General features: G+C 54.4%; 1 protein-coding gene across 6 annotated transcripts in view; it reads right to left on the bottom strand.

Annotated features, from left to right (window-relative positions):
* Positions 1-21,300, bottom strand: part of LINGO1 (leucine rich repeat and Ig domain containing 1) — a 202,715-nt gene that overhangs the window by 104,633 nt on the left and 76,782 nt on the right. For 2 of the 6 annotated variants that reach the window (XM_060293972.1, XM_060293974.1), the window contains 2 exons: positions 20,092-20,175; positions 18,499-18,546 (listed from right to left, as the gene is read on the bottom strand). The gene's annotated coding sequence lies outside the window, so the exon portion shown is untranslated. Of the gene's footprint in view, positions 1-3,714; positions 3,832-8,307; positions 9,340-18,498; positions 18,547-20,091; positions 20,176-21,300 lie in introns of those variants that run through there. The other 4 variants (XM_060293971.1, XM_060293973.1, XR_009562927.1 and 1 more) reach the window with 3 other exon arrangements.

Genomic DNA, 21,300 nt, shown 5'->3' on the forward strand with positions numbered 1-21,300 from the left:
CCAGTTAGCACCCTCTTGACACGTATAGCTGGAAAGTCAAATGTGATTGGAAAAAATGAGCCCACCATGCAGGCTGTGCCCTCCGTGAGCTCAAAATCTCAGAATTTGAGTGGTCCCAGGACTGCCCAGCAGTCCCAGCTTGTGTCACGGGCTGGCTCGCTTTCCTGCTCTCCAAGATGGCAATGTCTCCCCTACTGCACTTACCTCATACCTCCCATCTCTGTCTGACCCGTCACTCTCAACTGAGCCCTCCCTTCAGTCTCCCTGAGGAAGCAGAAGCCGGCAGATGTGAACTCCCTCAACTGTCTATGGCAGATTCCAGAAGCCCACCTGCTTCTGCCTGTGTCCCCTCTTCCTGCCTGAGGAGGGGTCACGCTGCCTGTCGAAGGTTAGTTGCTCCACTTGGACTCTGAACCGATCACCTCTGGTCCCAAGAATTTGGCTCCCACCACTGTGCTGTCTCTTGACATCACCCATCTTGCCCTCTACTGGATCCATCATCCCCACCCCCAGCAGCAATCATGTTCTGGTATCTCTCGTCCTTTTAAAACTCCTTCCTTAATTATGCTGAGTTTAAAAAAACTCAATCTCAGAAGGTTCTATACTATATGATTCCATTTATATAACACTCACAAAATCACAAAACTACAGAGATGGCGGATAAAGTGGTGGTAGCTGCGGGGGAGGGACGGTGGGGGAGGGGAGGGGTATGTGGTAGCACAGGGAACCTCGTGCTTATGGAACACTGTCTTAACTGTGGTGGTGGTGGTTACAAAGCTACGCATGCAATACAATTACACAGTACTGATGCACACGCACACACGCACATGCGCGCGCACACACACACACACACACACAACTGGGAAATCTGAATAAGGTCTGTGGCTTGCACCAATGTCAGTGACCTGGTTTGATATTTGATGTGTATTACAGTTATACAGAACATCACCGCTGAGGGCAGCTAGGTAGAGGGTGTCCGGGACTTACACATTCTTTGGATTTTCCTGTGACTCTCCCCCTTCCAGCCCCCACTCCATCCACTTCTCTTCCTCTCTTCACAAAATTTCTAGGAAGAGTCAACTACACCCTTTCTCCCTTTCTCTCCACCCATTACCCTCAGCCCACTTGAAGCTGGATTCGTTCATCCCTTCACAACACTTCTCTCATCCAAGCCTGCCATGGCCTCCTTGTTGTCAAAGGAAATGGCGGTGTCTATGTCTCCATCTTCCCCACCCTCGCAGCATCCTCGACCATGGCCGACTTTGCCCTTCTGTTTGGAAGCCTCTCCTGGCTTCTGAGTTGCCACAACATCCTGGTGTGGAGCTTTCCTTGCTCTCCCTGGATATGCCCCGTCAGCCTCCTGTGCTGGCTCTTTCACCTCCAGCAACTCTCCACGTTGGTGAGCCCAGCGCCCAAGCCTGGGTCCTCTCTCTCCACCATCCACATCTCTTCCTGGGCGATCAGCACTTATGTCTATAAACACCACCTACAGCTTCTGGTTCCTGCATCTCCATCCCCTGCTCAACTTTCTCCCTGAGCTCCAGCCTTATGAAACCAACCATCAGTGGACATTTCTGCTCCAGGAGGCGGTCAGAACCAAACTCCTATCTGAATCCCAATCTCAAACCTCATCTGGTCCTCTGCATCTCAGAAAATAGCCACAGCGGCTGAAGTCAGAAATCAAGGCGTCCTCCTTGCTTCCTTCATGTCTTTCCCCCAACTCCCAGTTCTGCCTCCACAATGGGTCTGGAATCATCTACCTCTCCCCATCCCCGTGGCTACCATTTTGGCCCAAGCTTCCATCACTTCTGCCTTACCCTGTTTCCCCTCTTGGTCCCTCCTACAGCAGCCAGAGAACTCTTTTTAAATCCTAAATCACATCAGTCACTCCCCGGCTTAACCCATCAAGAGCTAGCTGGACGTTGCCCCTGGGAAAACATCTCAGCTCCTCCCCACAGCCCCAGAGTGCCATGCAAATGCCCTCGTGTGAAGCTACCTCCCTCCCACCACACAGTCTCCTCTTCCCAGCTCAGGGCCCTCTCACAGGTGCTCCCTCACCTGAGAGGGAGCTGGGCCTCATCTCACAGGTGACCCCATTCATCCCATCACTGCACCATTAGCAATTTCGAATCTCCTGTTTGCCTTTATTTTGTTTGTCTTCCTTACCCACCAGCCAGAGGGAGTTTGCACGTCAGTGCCTGGTGCATAGTAGGTGCTCCGTAATGCTTGTTGAGTGAATGGACAAGAACTCCCTGGTCTCCTCCCCCAGCAGCATCCTCTCTCCCCTGAGGAGGCAGGCTCGTCTGCACATGGGGGAGGGTGCACGTGTCTATAAATATCCACATACTCCAGTCTCCCCAAAACAGTAACTGTTACCCAGATGACTCGATGACATGATAATTTCCCCACGTCCTGCTGGGAGCTGCTTCCAGCAGTAAAAGTTTGCTGTTTTATGGCCCCAAGAAGACATCAGCTGTAATGTGCTAAAATTATAACCTAGTAGAATCATCTGTTTAAATACTCTGGAAACCAAATACTCGGGGCTGAGCACTATTCTGGATTGTCCTGGATGCCAGTGGTGGACCTGGTTGTGTGGAACACTGAACGCCCGGGACTGGGCACCAGCCTATTCTATAGGGTGACCGTGGTCACAGGTGGAACGCGGCGGTGCCGTGCACCACGTCCGGCACACTGCAGGCACTCAATATAGCGCAATTTCCATTCCTTTCACACGTCAGTCGGGCCCACTCAGCATGGGCCCGTTGGGCAGGGCATGGCCGAGGGGGTGTGCGGTGTATAAGGGATGAGTTATAGCAACTGGATTTTAGCTGAGCCTGAATATCACGGTTAGAGTGCAACCATGTGAAAATGACATGAACTGTCCTGAAAGGTAGTGAACTCCTGTCAGTAGAGGTGTCCAGCAGAGCAGAACACTGCAGGGGAAGGGTTTGGACCGGCTGCCCTTCTCCAGCCTTGCAGCACTGGGACTTGAGCCACGAGTGGAGGAGAGCTTCAGGGTCAAACAGACACGCATTCAAATCCCACCTTTGCTACAGACAGCTTGGGTGACCCTGGGCAAGTCACAACTCAGTGCTCAGATGTAGTTTCCTCATCTCCACAGAGAGGTAACATATACAAGATGTCTGCATGTAGTAGGTGCCTACTAAATGTTTGTCCTTCCCCTCCCTGCTTCCCTCTGAATCAATGTAAGCACAACCATCTGGGCCTTGGGACTCTCCAAATATTCTTCCTGCCCTTGCAGGTCCACCCTCCTATCTACCTGAACCCTAGTATTGGCACCACCTCCTCCAAGAAGCCTCCCCAGGCTGCTCTGATAGACGCTGAGCTCCTCCTCACTTGCAAGCTGTGTTGCACACCAGATGTTGGAGGCTGGTGGGTCTGGGCACATGTGCCTACTGCATCTCTGGTCTCTCATGGTTTGGGGAGGGGAGCTTGCTCTGTGTGCGTGTGTCTTAAACAATGACGACAGTAAACATTTACATTGCACTTACTACGTACCAGGCACTTTACAGGCAACTAACTCATTAATGTGTACAACAAAATTATGAGGGAAGCACTATTTTATCTCTATTTTACAGATGGGGTAACTGAGGCTCAGAGAGGTTAAGTGACTTATCCAAGGTCACACAGCAGTAAATGGCAAAGCCAGAATTACACCCAGGCGGTGTGACCCCCAGAGTCTGTGCTCCTAACCTCGACCAGCACCATTCAGCCTCTCAATGCAGACGTGGTTCCCCGTGTGAGCTCTTTCACAAGTCCTGCAGAGGGTCAGAAGTCATCTTAGGTGAACAGTGGTGGTGCTTCATGACCCTGGAGGCCAAGACACTTGCATAAACACTCACACACAAACGTATATACAGATGCAGGCATTAGTGAACATGCAGACTCATGCACAGAAAAGGAATGAAGAGCCATCACTACCAGTCCCTCTGCCCGAGAGGCTCTCACCTCTCCCCTCCCCAAGCCACCATGGGCAGGGGAGTAACAGGGGGAATCTCAGGCACTGCCCACCTCTGCTGTCAAGTCTATCCTAGATGTTAAAAATCAAATCCTCATCTGCCCATGTGGTGAGATCCATTTCTTATATAGGTGGTGACCTGGAAGCTCAGAGAGGCTCCTGTTAGGTCACACGGCAAGTCAGGACAAAACTGGGCCAGTGCCCAGACCTAGGAAGCTCTCAACAAACGCTTTCTCACACCATCCCAGGGTCTCCTCAACAATCTCCAATTCCAGGCATCTCCTCTATTCCTGCTTGCTTTGAGCAGGACAGAAATAAAGGACAGAGATGAAGAGAAGACAAGAAGAGAAAGAGGGGAAACAGAGGCAAGAAGGAGAGAGACTTGGGAGAAGAGAGGAGAGGAGGGGAGCAGCGGGAAACACTGAGCAGTGAGCTGCAGGGAGCCCGGCTCAGCTCACCAGCCCCCCTCGTCCGCCTGAAGCTGCCCGCCTCCGAGAGGAATACAGCGAGGCGGGGGTTAACTCTCTGCCGTGGAGCAGAAAATGAGGTTCCAGTTATTAGTTGATTTATTGCTCTGTCCTCACTCTGCGCTCAGGTCCTGGAAGGAAATGTTCCACTCAAAAGCATTAAGCGTCTTCAAAGAGCAGAGGCATTAAAAATTGAAATCATAAAATAGACACGTAAATACAGTGGAGGTGAGAGGGGGGCAGCCTTCTAGGCAGGCTGAGGTAGGGGCGGCAGGTCCAGGTCCAAGCAGGCCTGTGGGGCCGCCACACGCATGCAGGGGCCGCCACACGCATGCAGGAGCCGCCACACGCATGCAGGAGCCGCCACACGCATGCAGGGGCCGCCACACGCATGCAGGGGCCGCCACACGCATGCAGGGGCCGCCACATGCATGCAGGAGCCAACTGTGTCTGCTGAGGCGAGGGGGCGGTCCTGCCCAAAAGGGGAGCACGGGCATTGCTCACAGTGCCTGAAACCCCTCCATCAGCACACCGTGTCTTAGGGGTCGGAATTGTCCCATCTTTGAAAACACATTCCCTCTTGGTAGAGGGACAGCCCCGGGGCCTGTCAGATAATGGGAGGAGAGAGAAGGGAGGGGAGGCAGACAGACTGCAAGGGCTGAGTTGACCCCACCTTAGCCAGAGTGCTGGTGGGAAGAGGAAGAGGCAGCCCTGGGAACCTAGGGCAAGCGCAGCTTCTTCTGTGCCAGGGCCCAGGTTGCTCTGTGCGAAGGGAGCCCCGGCAGACAGGCACCTAGTCCCAGGCCCTCCTCAGTGGTGCTCAGACCCCACTGCACAGCCAGGCTTTGGTTGGGCCATGTGGGGACTGGCCCACCCCCAGCCACGGCTGGGCCTCAGGGGGAGTGGACGAGGAGGGTCCCTGCTCTGCCCTCAGTACATCTGGGCAGTGGAGTCACGGGGCAGGTTATACAGCCCATGCTCTCTCTACACAAGGGCTAGCGGGCCGGACAGCTGCCAGTGGGGTGCAAGGCCCACCTAGAAACCAGCACCCAAGAGGATACTCACTAGCATCCTGAGGGGGCCGGCTCCCAGCACAGTCCACACATACACACAAGCACACACGCACACGCCTATGGGGCAGATCCTGCCTGAGCAGCATCTGTGATCCTGGCCTAGGCAGAGGTGAAGAATCGAGGCTGAGAGACAGTGAGGCCAGGCTCGGAGTCACACAGCATGTCGCTGGAGACCCAGGCCCAGAACTCAGATTTCTGCCATCAAGTCCCCGCTCTCATCCCCTTCCAGCTCAGCTTCACTGGGAGTGGGAAACAGGTGTCATCCCCACCTCCCCCTCTTCCTGCCCTCCCTCCGTCCCTCCCTCACTCCATCTCTCACCCCTGCACAGCAACAACTATCCCACTGTATTAGGGAAAGCCCCCTGCTCCTTACCCCCCAGATAACCCTCCTCCCCCCACTCTCCCCACTCCCACTCACCAAGGCCAGGATGGGGTCATCCCCCAGGCTCACCCCTCAATTCTAGAACCACTCCTGGCCCGGGCACCTCTTTCCCCCATATGTAATTTTTCTTAAATGGGAGCTCGTTAATTATCCCTATGTTTTCCAGAGGAAATAAGGAGCAATTAGAGAAATAAGTGGTCCCTTTTTTTTTTTTTTTTTTTTTTGCCGTACGCGGGCCTCTCACCGTCGCGGCCTCTCCCGCTGCGGAGCACAGGCTCCGGACGCGCAGGCTCAGCGGCCATGGCTCACGGGCCCAGCCTCTCCGCGGCATGTGGGATCCTCCCGGACCGGGGCACGAACCCGTGTCCCCTGCATCGGCAGGCGGACTCCCAACCACTGCGCCACCAGGGAAGCCCAATAAGTGGTATTTTTATTCTCCAGCAGACTCAGCAGCACGGTGCCCCATCCCATCCCCGTCCCGATGGCCAGTCCGGCCGCCTGCCAGGTCTGCTCTCTTGCCCTCCCTCCCTACATCCGTCCCCACGTGTATGTGAGCAAAGTGCCTGCCACCAGGCCACCCAGCAGCAGGTCGCCTCTTGGAATCTGCGTGAAGAACCATAAATTGCTGAGAAAGGGCCTCCTTCCCCGCGCAACAGAAAGTTAGAGTGTTAAAGAGAACAGTGAAACTGTTTTTATTAATCAGAACTGCTATAAAGAAAGCATTTTAATTAACATAATTATCCCAATTGAGAAAGCAGTCCTTACCCCATAGATACTTTTCAGACTAAAGATGCAAGCTGTCACAATCAGTCATAATTAAGTAAAAGCGAGCCACTTTCTCCTTCTTGCGCTCCCTTCCCCTCTCGGGCACCCGCTCCTCCCTAGGTTAGATCTCAAAGTGGAGACAAGGCAGATGTCACACCTTCAACGCACTCATGCTCTCACACCCCGGCTGCCTCTTGAGCTGCATTTCAGAGAGGGTGTGCCCCCCAGGCCAGTGGGCCCTGCACCATGACCTCCTCTCATGCCTGACCTCAGAAGGGCCTCCCCACCTCCTAGGGAAGGAAGGAGACCCATCTCCAAAGGCACCCACCTCACCCCTGCTGGCTGACAAGTCCTAGAGCACTGTCCCTCCCGGACACCTGCAGGGACTTTCCTGGGTCAGCAGGCCTAGAAGGAATAATTGGGGAGGACAGCCAGTGGGCACCCCAGACCATCACCCTGGTCCAAGCTACCAGCCCCCTCTCACCTGGATGTTCACCTTCACCCCCTAACTACATCTCCAATCCACTCTTGACTCCAATTCAGGCCATTTCCCCCACAAAACAGCCAGAAATCTGTTCATACCACAAATGTAAGTGTATAACCCTCCTCGGCCCTCATGGAGGTCTGGCCCAGCCCCCTTCGGCCACATTTCCCACTACTCCTCCCCTGGCTTTCTCCACTCCAGCCACACTGGCCTTTCCTCAGTCCTCCTCAGCTCACATGCTATTCCCTCTACCTCCTGCCCTCATCCCTCCAGCCACCACCTACCACCCTCTCAGCTCACATGTTCATCCTGCAGTGCTCAGCTCATGTGTCACCTCCTCAGGGAAGCCCTCCTTGACCTCCTGGACCTGGTCCATCCCCTCTTGAATCCTCTCACAGCACCGCATATCCGCCCCTTGCTAGTGTGCACACGGTGGCTTTACGACAGTGCTGTGATTCTTTATCTAGCTTTAGTCTCCTCTGTTCAACTATAAACTTCATGAAGCAGCCAGACCCTTTATTATTTTGCTTGGATTGTGTTTTTGTTTGTTCACTGTTGTGTCCCCAGTGTCCATCACAGTGCTTGGCTTGTGGTAGGTACTTAAGAAATATTCGTGGAAGGAAAGAAGGAAGAGAGGGAGGAGGGAAGGGGAGGGAGCCCCGGCCCACGGCACTCTCTAGGAGACTGTCACAGCCCCCATGTCAGCTGAGGGCATTTCGAGGAGGTAAGGGGTCACCCCAACAAACTGTGAAACTCTCCACTCCCCTCGTCCCATCTGGGCGTCATTACTCTCCCCATTTTACAGATATGGACACTAAGGTGTAGAGAAGCAGGATATGCCCAAGGTTACAGTGAACCAGTACAAGAGTCTGGGCCTGTCTGATCTGAGAATATCTGCTTTGAGGTGGGATGAGGAGGGAGGAGAGAGAGACAGGACCACCCACTGTGGATATAGTGTCCCCCTTGGGCTTGGGGGTGCTGAGAACTGCTGGGAGCACCTCTTAGGATGTGTGACCTGGGACTTTTCAGCCCATCTGAGCCTTAGCTTCTCCATCTGTGAAACGGGTGGTCTGGAGCAGGGAACATCCTCCGCCCTCCACCCATGACTCCCACTCCACCCCACCCTGACATCTAACACCCCCAAAGCTTCAGACCTCCCTCCTCCTCCCCCACAGAGCTGGCGATGCTGACAAACGCACCTGCTCACTGAGTACGTGCCACCCTCTGTGGCCATACAGGGAGGGGGAAACTGGGAGCTTGCTGCTCCCGAAACAGCACCTACAGTGTGACACGTGCATAGGTGACACCACAGGTGTATTTTACCCCAACATGCTTCAGTTTCCTCCCTGAAAAGGTGCTTATTTTTCAGTACATCTTAAATAGGAGCCGCAAAGTGTATCGTCAGCTCTTTTTAAATGGCTTGTTAATGCTCCTGTAAGGCTCAGCACTGGCCGGAGGAGACAGCTCACTCCCGGTCCTGGTGTGGCCTGGACTCCCTTGCAGCCTGCGCTCTGAGCACACAGCTGTGCTGAGTCTTGCACCGGACTCTGGCATGGCCAGGAAGCCTAGGAACTAGACACTCCTCGACAAAAACATGCCCAGATCCCTGCTGGGGTCACAAGATTTGACAACTCTTTGGAAATGGCTAGGAGCCGAGTTGGACCCTGCCTGGCGGAGGAAAGAGGAATGAGCACCGGCTTTATAGTCAGGTGGCCCAGGTTCAAATCCCTTCTTGGCCACGTACCAGCTGTGTGACCTAAATCCAGTTGCCAAACCTCTCTGAGCCCCAAGTTTCCTCATCTATAAAATGGCAATGCTAACACCTGCCTCAGGGCTTTTTTGCAGAGTGAATCAGGTAATACATACCAAGTGCGAGGTAACGTTCCATTTTTAAGGTGTGGTAATGGCATCATGGTTATGTTTCTTAAAGCGTCCTTACCTTTTAAAGATATACACTGAAACATTTATGGATAAACTTATACGATGTCAAAATACCCAGTGGTGGTGGGTATAGAGGAAACCAGTCTGGTCATGAATTGATGCTCGATGATGAGAATGTGGAGCTCCGTAGACTAGTCTCTCTGCTTTCGGACAGGTTGACATTTTCACACTGAACCATCACACAGGCATCCACTAGGTGTTCATTAAATCCAGGAGTGCACTCTCCCAGCCGCAGAAACCTTGGACCCCTTGTACAGCAAGATTCAGAGACAGGTGGCAGTAAGACAACACAAAGCACCAGGAAGGCGCATGGGGTGGGGGGCTAAACCTTCATAGAGGTACCCCCAGAGGCTCCTGCAGTCCACAGAAGGAGAGACAGGCAAGTGAGGGGCACCTAGAACCTGGAAACTTGGGATCCCAGGGGAGTCAGGCAGCCTCTGTTTCAGGTCCGCTGTCCCAGCTGTGTGACCCAGGGACTATCGCTTTCCCTCTCTGAGCTCCAGTTTCCTATCATTATAATAGGGGTGGCAACACCTCACCCCACTTGACACATCTGACCTGCCCGGGCAGCAGGAGCCTAGCCTGAGGCAGGTGCTTAATCACCCTTCTACTGGCCCCACCTTCCTCAGCAAATTTAAATACAACCATCTTCAGCTACTGAAGGCTGGGGTGGGCAGACCTGCTTCCCACTGGGCACAGGGATGCAGACCTGATAAGAGCCATCCTGCCCTCAGGAAGCTCCCAGGGATAAAGTAATTTTTTTAAACCACTCTGTACCCAGCAAAGCCTCAGGAAACGGGGCTGAGAGGACTCCAGGCCTCAGGAAAAGAGGGACTCCGGGCCAGGAAAAAGGCAAGGATGATAGTAGTAATAGGAACAACGATGATGGGGCCTGACTTACTGGCACCGGGTCACAGCCTTCACCTGCACCTCTTGTTCTATCCTCACCACCACCTACCAGGTACACGGTACCATTATCCCCCCTGTAGCTGAGGAAACCGAGGCTCCGGGGGAGATGTTGCAGTAAGAGAGTGCAGAGCCTCGCCTGAACCCTGCCACCCAAGTCCAAGGCCCAACAGGGTGGGGAGATGCTGGGGACACCTGGGCATCCCAAGGGGCCATCAGCAGAAAGTGCTGTGTCTGGGAGCCTGCGGCCCCAGCGAAGCCAGCCCTCTCCAGGCCTCAGTTTCTTCATCTGTGAAATGGGGGCAGGGAGACCCCAGCCCCACCTAGCGGGCAAGAGGGGAAAGCAGCACAGGTTGGGGAGGAGGCCACATCTCGAAGGTTCCAAAGGGAGCCGAGGCGGCTGTAAGGTAAGTCAGGGCGCGGGGGTGGGAGGCGAGAGAATGAGACAGATCTCTCAGGCTCCGGCTCTGGCGCTGTGATATTTTCCCCGGGTTATATTTTTAGATGGACTACTTTCTCTCCCCTCCCCCCTGCCTCAGTAGGAGGAAGAACACAGAAATAGCTGGGTGTGTGTGTCTGAGCAGCTATATATAGTGGGCACAAACCCTCACCCAGGGCATCTCCCACTCGCTGCCCCCTGGAGAAGGAGCGGGGAGGGGTGGGGGCCCTCCTCTTGCCCAGTAGCCACAGAGTCTGCTCGGCTTCCCCGGCTCCCTCCGGGCACATCCCTCACCCCAGCACACGCATGTGCACACGTACACACAGCCAGACCCGCATCACCAGTGACTGCCGGCTCGGACCCGAGCCTCAGGGGGCGTTGGAGAGGGCCCGGAGCAGCCAGCAAGCCCTACCCGGGAGGGTGGATGGGGTGAGGCGGGAAAGGGGGTGACTTCCAAAGACCTAACTCTAATTCTCTCTGCCTCGGGTTCGCTGGTCTACAGACTGCGATCAGGGCCCTTCCTTGGACTTGTCAAATCTTCAAAGCTGTGGATACTCTGACACTTCAGCATCCTTAGCAGAATATATATCTGAAGTCAAACACATTCCCCCAGAGGCATCTGTCTGAGTCTTCATTGCTCAGATGTGGCAACTGAGAGCTGAAGGTCACAAGCAATCAGTGGCAGAGCCGCTTTCTAGCTTCGAGCTCACCTCTCTGAGCTCAGTTCCGTCATCAGTAAAGTGGGGATAAGGTTGGCACCCACTTTGTGGGCTACTGTGAGGAACAAATGAAGTGAGGCACGTGAAGCCACCATTCCATAATGAGGAGGAGGGCCACGAGCTCCCAAGGGCCAGAAGTACCCCACAGCCTCCCTTGGCCAGAGGCCCCACTGGGCCAGGCTCCAGCCTCATGGCCAGGGGCTGGTCCATTTCCACCCAACATCCCACCCTGGCAGGTCTCCACAAAGCTCACACCCAGCCCACCGTAGGTGCTTCCCAGATGGCAGGCGGACCCTGTTACTACCTACCCTGGGGGAGCCTGAGCTGGAGTCCTGGCCTCCTCTCCATCCTCTCACCGGTCACATAAGCTATGGTGGAGGATCAGGGTAGAAGGATTTACCCTCATGACCACTCCCCTCCAGGTGGCGGGGCTCCCACCTGGGTATCGGAAGCTGGTTTGGGTGTACCCAGTCCAGAGGCAGGTCTAATTGAGCTTAGCTGATTCCCTGTGCGAGGACCTGAATAGGACAAAGAGCCCTGGATGGGGGATTCAGTGACTGGAGTCTGAGTCCTGGATCAGCCATATGAGCTTGAGGGTATCAGTTCCCCCATCCATACAGTGCACGGAGTGGATTCGTAGTCCCTGGGAACCTTCGGGCTCACAGTCAACTCTTAGCACACCTGACTCCCCACAGACAGACTTACAGCCATCATCATTTTGAACCCTCAAAATTCCTCTATGGGAAGGAAACAGTGGTCATTTTACAGATGAAGAAACTGAGGCCCAGGGAGGGGAAAAGGCCTGCCTGGGTCACACAGAAAGCTAGTGGCAGACTGTTTAACCCCCTGGCTCCACGGGCAGCCTTGTCAGACGTAGAGCCTGCATCTGCCAGGCCTGGGGAAGTCAGGACACCTGGGACACCTGTGCTGAACCACTGGCTCGCAAGATTCCTGAACATGTGCCAATGGACACACCTCGAGGAGGAGGTGTGCAAGCTGGCTCCAGCACAGCACTGCTGCAATGTGTGTGAAAGTGGCCCTGTCCCCTTCCTGCACCCATCCCCTGGCCACTGAGTTTTTGTACCCAAGTGCAGAACTTCATTTTTCTACCCCTAAGATTCCATTTGGTTTGGTGGGTTTTAGCCCAGAGCTTCCATCAGCTGAGGACCCAAGGTGAGAACCACCTCTCCCTGGCAAATGTGGGACTCTGTGCCTTCGTCTAAGTCACCAGAAGATTGGGGCAGAATGAGGCCAGAGCCCTAAGGTGCCCCACTGGGGACCTTCTTCCCGCAGACCAACATCCAGTGTTGCCTCTTTGGGCCCTTGGCCCTGCCCAAGTCCTCCTGAGCGCACTGTCACTGGGCACCGGTATCTGTCCCGTCACAGAGCCTCTGAATCCACCCAGCGGCCCCAGCGGCCCTGGAGATGGGCATGGAAGAAGCCTGCATCCCTGCAATGGTCCACACCACCCTAGTGGGGCCGTAGCCCCCTGTCCTGCCTAACCGGGCCTGGGTACAGCAGTGCCTAAAGAGGGGAGGAGGAAGGACTCATGACCAGGGCAACAGTCATTCCCCAGGGGGAAAGGATGTGGGCCTGATGGACCCGGGTATATAGATATTGCACAAGAAAGAAGAAGCTTGCAGTTGCTACAGCCTATGTTCAGTTTCAGGACATCCACATGCAAAAAAAAAAAATGAGTTGGACCCTTATGGTACACCATATACAAAAATTAACTCAAAATGGGTTAAAAATCTAAATGTAATCCCTGAAACTATAAAACTCCTAAAGGAAAACATAAGGGAAAAGCTTCATGACATTGGACCTGGCAATGATTTCTTGGATATAAAACCAAATGCAGGGCTTCCCTGGTGGCGCAGTGGTTGAGAGTCCACCTGCCGATGCAGGGGACACGAGTTCGTGCCCCGGTCCGGGAAGATCCCACATGCCGCGGAGCAGCTGGGCCCATGAGCCATGGCCGCTGAGCCTGCGCGTCCGGAGCCTGTGCTCTGCAACGGGAGAGGCCGCAACAGTGAGAGGCCTGTGTACCGCAAAAAAAAAACCAAAAACAAATGCACAGGCAACAAAAGCAAAAATAGACAAATGGGGCTACATCAAACTTAAAACCTTCTGCGTGTCAAAGGAAACAATCAACAAAGTGAAAAGGCAACCTAGCGAACGGGAGAAAATATTTGCAAATCATATATCTGATAGGGCTTAATATCCAGAATATATAAAGAATTCCTATGACTCAACACCAAAAACCAAATAATCCGACCCAAAAGTGGGCAAAGGACTTGAAAAGATGTTTCTCCAAAGAAGATATACATATGGGGGGCGGGGGGATGAGGAGGGCCCTCAAACTGAGCCTCTTCAGATATGACCCCCAGATCAAGGCTGCTTCTCCTCACTCAGGCTGGGCCCCCTTCCCCTCCACCCCTGGCTGCCCCCTCACCCTCCCAGTCCAGCCAGGCCTGGTGGTGATAGATGCTGTCCCAGAGCAGGCATTTCAGGCAGCTGCCTCTCCCGCCGCCCGGCAATATGATTAATGCTTAGCCTGCCAGGAGCCCATTCATCACGGCCATGCCACATCCCCACGAGCGCAGGGCAGATGGGCTGCACTGGGGCCTGCCTGAGTCCTGGCCCACAGAGTCTTCCCAGGTCCCAGCCAGGCCAGAGACCAAAGCCTCGCTGAGGGGTGGGGCCCAAGTGATGGCCACATAGGGAAGAGGGCTTTCTGCAGCCCTCACCACCTCACTCCTGCCCCTTCCTTTCAGCCTCCAGGGAGGGACCTCCAGGGGCAGCTCTAGGGGATCAGATAGAGCTAATGGGAACACCACCCCGTGTACTCCTTCCCAGCTATGTGGCCTTGCAGACCTCATCTTCTCTTCACAGCTCAGCTTCCATATCTGTAACATAAGAGCAGTAAGAAGCTGCCGGCAGGTTCAGTTGAGGTGACTTATATCACGTGCTCCCCTGAGGCCTGGCCTGCAGCAGGGCTGGGGCAGGATCCTGACTCCTTAGACCTTGCGGGGCTCTCCTGGGACTGCCCGCTGAGCAAAACCAGAGCTGCGCCCCACCACCCAGGTCAGAACCCTGCCCCACAACTGCATAGTCACTACACCCGCTCCGGCCTCAATTTCCGCAGCAGCAGAATGGGCATAATAAAATTATCACTAACCCACGCTTGGCCTACAACGTCTTAGCCACTGATCGTTTTTATTATCCTGGGGCGCTTTCCAGCCCACCTTCGGCACCCCCCTCCTGGCAGGTAGGCTGGGTGGGGGGCTGGACAGAGTCACGGGAGGCCTGTGCAGGAGAACAGGCTGGGCCCGGGCACCAGGCTCTGATGTAGAAGCCGCCCCCAGGTGCCAATACCGTAGGAGGTGTCAGGGAGCCGCCCTACTGCCCCAGTTTCCCAGAAGTGTCCAGCCGAAGTCGGGGAGCGAGGAGGACGTGCAGTCACATATGCACATCCAGGACCACGCATGACCACTGCCCGGGACAGTCAGAGCCTAGCGCTAGAGCCCCACCCGTTCCTGGTGCCCTGCATGCCCCCCAGGGCAGAGGACACAGGTGGGTTCAATCCCACCCCTGACTCTTCTGTGACTTGGGTCAACTCACCTTCCCCACACGGGTCTCTGTTTTTCGTATGGCAACAGGGCTAGTGACATCCCTCTCCTGTATGAGGAATGAACAATGCTACGTGTGTGAAAACCGTGCCAGGTGCCTGGCAGGTGGCATGTGCCAGGTCTTTCTCCTTCCCCTCTCTCCTCCCTGTCTCCCACCTCCACCTGCCAGGCCTTTCAGGCCAGCCCCGTCGTTACCACTGCTGCCCCCCACTGCGCCCCATTCAAGCAGCCTCCCCATCTCCTCACAACTTGGATTTCACCCCTCTGTGCCCATCTCCACCCTGGTGGCTGAAAGCACCAATCACCAAAGCGGGGACAAGCTGCCTCCACCTCATACCCAGCAGTGCCCCCGGCAGCCTTCAGTAATTGATACCCAGAGGAAGGCAGCAGAAAAGAAGCCAGAGCCGCCACCCCAACCACAGCCACAGGAGCTGGAGGACAGAGATACCACTGGCTTCAGCTGGAGCTGGCTCCGCTGCCCGCCCCACCCATAAGAGCAACCAGCTACCAATCCTGGCAATAATAATAGCTCCACTGACGGGGTCCTCACCACGTGACAGGCCATGTTTAAAGGCTTCTCATGCATCCTCTTATCCAATCTTCCCAACATCCCTATGAGGAAGCGACTGTTATGCCCATTTTACAGATGAGGAGACTGAAGCACAGAGACGTTAGGAAACTTGCTCAAAGTCACACAGCTCACAAGCAGTGACAACAGTATGAACCCAGGTGGTCTGGCTCAGAACTTGGGCTCTTAACTCTATACTTTTCTGCTAAGTCCATCCCCCAGCACCACAGAAATGCCCATGACCGGAGATCTGGTGGGGAGAAGGGAGAAGGCCATGGGGTCTCCCTTCTGTGCTGTGTTGAGCTGACTGAGGTGAAAACCAAGGAAACAGAGCAGTATTTGAAGCAGAGACACTGACTTCTTAAAGCTGAAAATTACATCCCCAAGAATAGGATGTCAATTAGGGCATAGGCCTGACACTCAGCCCCATCATTCCCCTGTTTTAGAAATGAGGGCAGTCACAGCTTGGGTCTGCATCTCAGACCCACATGAAAAAGGCCAGTGAACTCTGGCAGCGATGATAGAATTGGGGTGGGTGCCTGGCAAGCCCACCAATCCAGCCAAGACCCTTTCCCCAGGCCTCCTGCGCTCTTCTGGGGGGGGCCCAGGCCTCTTCCGGAGTGGCCCTCACACTTCTGGTCCTCTCAGATGAGTGGACACCCCTTGGTGCCCACGTGGGGCTTCACGTGGGGCAGAACATTGGCCAAGGCTGGCCACCACCCACGCCCAGCCTGGACTGCAGATGGAGCCCGTGCCCTGGTGTGACCTGCGGAGCTGCGGCTCCTCCTTCTGCCCCTGGACAGATGCTGTTGTAACTGTGGCTCCCAGACTTGCATAATGCCTCCCCGCCAGGCTCCCCATGCACCACACACACACACACACACACACACACACACACAGACACACACACACACACACACAGACACACAGACACACACACACACACACACACACACACACGCTCTGATCCAGCACAGGTTTCTTCTATTCCAAAGATTTCTCGGGCCATCCCACAGTCATAAACAATCAAACACGCATCGGATGCCAGCTCCAGGTGTGCCAGATGCCATCCCTTCAGGTCTGTGGTCAGCCTCGTGGATTTGAAGCTGCCCTTCCCAGCCTACCCTTAGTAGCATCCCTGCTACTGAATCCCACGTCTGGGACAAGCGCCTGGAGCTTGCTCTCAGTCAACTGAATGGGGCTAGAGCCCACTCAGCCACCCAAGGGATGGCGGGCTGGGGAGGGCAGCTAAGGGCAGTTACTGTGGGCTAGCTCCTAAGGGTGGGGACAAACTCTAAGCAGAGGGGCTGTCAGTGTGCAGGCACAGAGGAGAGGGAAGTGGGTCGTGTCTAGGAAGGATAGATGTGCCCCGGAGAGGGAACCTGAGAGAGCAGCAAAGTGGCTTCATCTTGCAGCCCCGCTGATTGTGGCCTCCTGGTCCAGACAGGAGTCCAGCTCCCACCCCACATACCATGGCTTCTCTGGAGGGCAGACCCCAACCCCTGGGGGCCTGGCCAGGGGACATGGTGGCCAAAGGTGTGGCCTCTAACCATGCGTCTCCCCTTGGGAGGCCCCAGGCTGGGAGGAAAGGTGCAGAGTAGTGGAGAGTGATACATAGACTGTGGGACTTGGAGGGAGAACCTGAGCCAAGTTCTACCTTGGCCGCCAGGGTCCATCCCCACCTCTCAGCTTCGGCTCTAGGCTCCTTTCCACCTCTAGGAAGGGAACAAACTGCTCCCTCTCATGAGTTGTTGGTAAGATTAATGAGCTAATTAAAGTGTGAAAAATGTTTCTTGTAGACTTAAAAGAGGTGATCAACCATGGCAAATTAATAACAATTAACACCCCTCCTCCAGGCAGTCTGCCTGGATTGGGTCCACTGGGCACAGTTTTCCCTCGCAAGAATGGCAGGAAGGCTGCGCCGGCCTTCGCAGGAGTGTCTGAGTCGCTGTGGGCTGCTCTTCTCTGTTCCCCAGAGTCCTGCAGACTCTTCCCGATAACCAGACCCACCCTGTGCCTGGCCCTGGGCTCTGTGTTCACAGAACTCAGTCCATGAGGCAAAATAACTGGTGTGTCTTTTAACATTTACTGAGCATCAACTGTGTGCCAGCCTCTGTACCAGTCCTTCTCCATACAACACAATGCCCGGAAGGATACACTGGGAGGAGCCCCCTTTCGGAGATGTGGAAATGCGGAGGAGTGGGTCGCACAGACAAGGGGGAAGCCAGAACTCCAGCCGGTTATCTCAGTTACCCCCGTCCTGGGCTGTGTAGCAAGGTTAGGCTGCCAGACGAGGGTGGAGAGCCAGGGAGGCCCGCCCTCAGGTCCCCCACTGCTCCCCACTGGCTGCTGCTATTGCTGTGAAAGGCTTTCGGGGGGAATGGTGCCACCTCCCCTACTTCACACCCCTCTGCTCCCTCCTGTGTGTGGAGGCGAGGCTGACTCGGCAGACACACTTGGGCCCTCTGACGCCAAATTAAAGCCAGAACCCTCTTAGAAATCATTCACTCAGCAAAGCCTCCTTGGAACTGCAGTCCGAGGAGACACAGGGAGCTGGGGGGAGGGCAAGCACCTGCCCCGAGACCTGCTGGGGCCTGCCTGTGCAACCCCTCATCAAACAGTGTTCCCCAGACCCAGGAATCGTGTCCCCAAAATGCTCACTCATTGAAGAGCACGGCCAGGCCCCCAAAGCCTGAGCTCGACCACCTAGAGCACCTACAGCCTAACTTAGACCTTGGCCTGCCCCCCACAGGCAGGCCCACCTCCCCTGAGTGGCCCACAGCTCTGCCCCCTGCTCAGTGAGGGGCCTCCAGGGTCCCTCCAGGGTCTCACTCCTGGCTGGTGCCTCCGCCAGCAGCCCCCAAACCCCAACAGCACCCATAACCCTGACCCCTCAGACCAAGGAGCCATCCTCCTCTTTTCTTCCCCAAAGCTGATTCTCAAACCCTTTTTTTCACCCTGCAACTCAACAGGACCCCCAGGAGCATGGCTGGAGGAGGGCAAAGGTGGGCTCCAGGAGATGGAAGAGGAGAAATGGTGGCAGAGAGGGCCGAGCAGAGGGAGACAAGGCCCCTGGAACCTGCCCTGCATGCACACACCCTAGGGCCCAGACTCATCCACCAACCCAGACAGCTGCTGCTGCTTACCTCTCGGGGGTTAGCGTGAGCGGGCTCAGGGGCTCTTCAGAGGGACACCTGCAGAGACAAAGCAGAGAAGGGGTGAGACCGCAGTCAGACGGAGACCAGCAGACTCCTCACCCACAGGACCCATCTGGCAATCAACCCCACCAAACCTCTGCCCACAGCCCGGGACAGAGGGAGCAGCAGACTGGGCAGCCAAAGGATGCCAGACTCACTCCAGGGTCAAGAATGCACTTTCTATAAAGCAAGTACCTGGCTGCAGCTGGCTGGGGAGGGGCCTCAGGAGGGATGGAGCTGGGGGGAGGGGTGCTCCCTGTGGCAGGCCCGAGTGCCCATAAACAGAGAGCAGCTGTCTCCACCTCGCCATACCTGTGGGCTCTCTGGCCCCTGGACACACAGGACTAAACCTCAAATTCTCCCTCCTGAGGTCAGATGTGGTGGCCACAGGGAGCACCCAGGCCCTCTCCTTCATCTCTAACTGGGACCTTGACATGGTCCTCTCAGCTTTGTCACTGGCTCGCCCCATGACCCTGGGCCGGCCCTTCCCCTCACTGTGCCTCGGCTTCCCCATCAATACAAGTAAGTGCATCAGAGTTACCTGGAGGGCTTAGGAAAACATGGCATGCTGGACCCCACCCCCAGAGTTTCTGATTCAGCAGGTCCAGGGTGGGGCCTGAGAATCAGCATTTCCAAGAAGCTCCCAGGTGCTGCTGCTGCTGCTGCCATTTGGGGATCACACTTTGGGAACTGCCAGTCTAGATGTGTCTGGCCTGTAAAGTGCATAGTCCACACCCTCAAGGAGTTCATAGGCTGACTGAGGAGACCACACTCATGTGCACACACGGCTGATTCAAAGCAGCCACCGCAGGTCAGCTTATATTGAATAGATCCGATAGGTGTGGGATATGGGCCAGTACAGTCATGGAAGGCTTCCTGGAGGAGGTAGAGACTAAATTTACTATCTTTACATATTATAGTCTTATCACTATACAAGTAATACAGGCGTACCTTGTTTTATTGCACTTCACAGATATTGTGGTTTTTACAAATTAAAGGTTTGTGGCAACCCTTCATCGAGTAAGTCTGTCAGCACCATTTTTCCAACAGCATTTGCTCACTTCATGTCTGTGTCACATTTTGGTAATTCTTGCAATATTTGAAACCCTCCACCAGCAAAAAGATTATGACTCACTGAAAGCTCAGATGATGCTTAGCATTTTTTTAGCAATAAAGTATTTTTTAATTAAGGTATGTACTTTGTTTTTTCAGACACAATGCTATTACTTAATAGACTACAGTATAGTATAAACATAACTTTTATATACACCGGGAGACCAAAAACTTCACGTGACTCACTTTATTGCAATATTCACTTTATTGTGGTGGTCTGGAACCAAACCCACAATATCTCCAAGGTATGCCTGTACATGAAAGCTCTCTCTTGTTAAGAGCTTCAGATACAGGTATTTGTAGGGTAAACATGCTCTCACTCCCAACCACATCTCCAGAGGTCCTGACTGCCCGGCTGGTGTGAAACTTTCACTATGCATTTGCACAGACGTACAGAGAGGTGCACAAGTGTTTACATAGAGAACAAACCTGCAGTTACGCGCCAGAGAGTATGGTCTCTATGCTGGTGTATAATCGCGTTCCTCACAATAGATTCTGGAGATCTTTCCCTGTCTGTACATAAAGATAACAATAATCACTGCTTGTACTCACTGAGCACCTACTATGTGCCAGATACTGGGTTGAGCACTGTGTATTAACCCATTTAATTCTCAGAACAACCCCCCCAAGACGGGTGCTGCCATTAGCCTAATTTGTAGATGAGAAAACCAAAGTGCAGAGTAACCTGCCCAAGAACGCCCAGCCTAGGGAGTGGCTGAGCCCATGAAGCGCCAGTGTCTGTGCTCCAAACAGAGCCCCACTATGCTCGGTGCTACGTGGAGGAATTCCACGTGGTGAGCATACCCTCACCTACGTAATCAGACCTCCCAGGATGAGTGCTTAGGGGGTTCCAGTTTCTTATTTCAAACATTGCCGGAAAAAAAGCCCCTCTTTGTACACACGTATTTCTAAAAAGCAGGTCAAAAGGTATACACATTTTAAATTTTGATACTCACTGCCAAATTGTCCTCCAAAAATGTCCGTGCCAGTGCCAAGCTGACCACTCCCTCAGGTGAACACCTACTTAAGAACAATTCCCATTTACTGAGTACCTACTAGGTGCCAGATGCAGTAACATCTGGGTTGTCCTCTCTATTTTGCAGATGTGGAACTGAGGCTCAGAGAGGTTAAGTTACTTGCCCAAGGTCACACAGCTGGTAAACAGCATATCAGTTTGCCTCAATATTATGAAGGAAGAAAGGGAAGAAGAGGAGGGAGGAAAAGACAAAGGGAGAGAGGGAAGGAGATTCCTCAATCCACGTGCCCTTCCATCTTTCTGCTCCCTTTTACAGCAAAACTCAAGAGCTCTCTCTACTAAGTGTCTCATTCTCCACTCCCTCACCTCCTGCTCTCCCTCACCCCCTCTCCAATTGTGCTTCCATCCCCATCACCCCACAAAACTGCTCTTATCAAGGTTCCCAGAAACCTCATTTTTGCCAAACCCAGTAGTCACTCTCTGACACAGCTGACTGCTTCCTCCATCGGGAAACACTATCTCTGGGCTCCCAGGATTCAGCCTCTCCTGGTTGTGCTCCCAGGCTTTCCTCCCTTCTTACCCCACCCGCCTCCAAACATCCGAGGTCACAGGGCTGGCCGGGGCTCTCTGCTCTCTCCTATCTATGCATTCCCTGGTGGGTC

This window comes from Globicephala melas, chromosome 2 (genome assembly GCF_963455315.2).
Source record: "Globicephala melas chromosome 2, mGloMel1.2, whole genome shotgun sequence".
NCBI lineage: Eukaryota > Metazoa > Chordata > Mammalia > Artiodactyla > Delphinidae > Globicephala > Globicephala melas.